Source organism: Aplysia californica, unplaced genomic scaffold, assembly GCF_000002075.1.
Source record: "Aplysia californica isolate F4 #8 unplaced genomic scaffold, AplCal3.0 scaffold00556, whole genome shotgun sequence".
Classification (NCBI taxonomy): domain Eukaryota; kingdom Metazoa; phylum Mollusca; class Gastropoda; order Aplysiida; family Aplysiidae; genus Aplysia; species Aplysia californica.
Genome location: NW_004797826.1, coordinates 465,181 through 466,230, shown reverse-complemented (window position 1 = coordinate 466,230; position 1,050 = coordinate 465,181).

Below are 1,050 nucleotides of genomic sequence, written 5' to 3'. Positions count from 1 at the left end.
CCCCCTTCCGCCGCCAGTGTTCTGCTCGCTCCCCTCACTGCCAGCCCATGACGCGGTGATATCGACACGCGAGGAAATTATCGTGTGACTAAAGAGCTGTTTTCGCGCCGGGTTCATCCTAACCGCTATTACAGCGAGACTGCTGCTGCAATATTATTATATTATTGTTCGTATATCGCCAGGTATGACATTTACATAACCTCACCGCCTCCATGTTCCTTACTGGGTGTTAGTTCCATGGAATCTGAAATACAGCCTGGAGGACACACTGACAGTGTCATCTCTTTATAATAGGCCAAGAGCTTATACGTGGGTGGCTGGCGGGTTCTCTTGTGTGGTTTTTTCTTTCTTTCCTATCAAACATATATCGTCCTTATCTTTCCTTTTTCTTTCTTGTGTTTGTTACTCTTTTGCAACACCTCAAATCTTCGACAGTTATATGATGACCTTATTGTATTGCGAGTGCCGTAAAACACAACACAACGTAGAAACAGCATCTGAGTAAACCTGAAGATGAATAGCTGCCATGTTTTGGTGGTATGATGGTAAGACTCTCATCATCCTGCCCCAAGGAGTGAGTTTAATTCGTGCAAGGAGACGTTCAAATTATAATGATAACCTTACTCCTGGAAAGGGGGGGGGGGTCTTTGGTTCTTTGGTTCCTGAAGGTGAGGGGTGGGGGGTCTTGAACCCATGTAATATTACTTTTTTGTCGGTCCTTGGGTGTTGCTTTATCAGATTTCCACTGCAATTTGTTTTATTTTTTTTATTTGTAACTAAGGCGCTTTTGACATTGACATGAGTCTCAAGTCTTTTCCTTATTAGTAAAAAAGAGTGTATGTAACATTTTGCTTGAACGATTTACTCTGTTATTTTTAGTGAATGTACAACTGCACACATCATTATGTGCATGTATGTGTGTAGTGTGTATGCATATTATTTTTCATTCATATTATGTAAAGCGCATAGAATGGCTTAGAACAATGGTTGTAACACGGATTGCACGATATAAATGTCATATTATTATTGTTATTATTATTATTATTATTA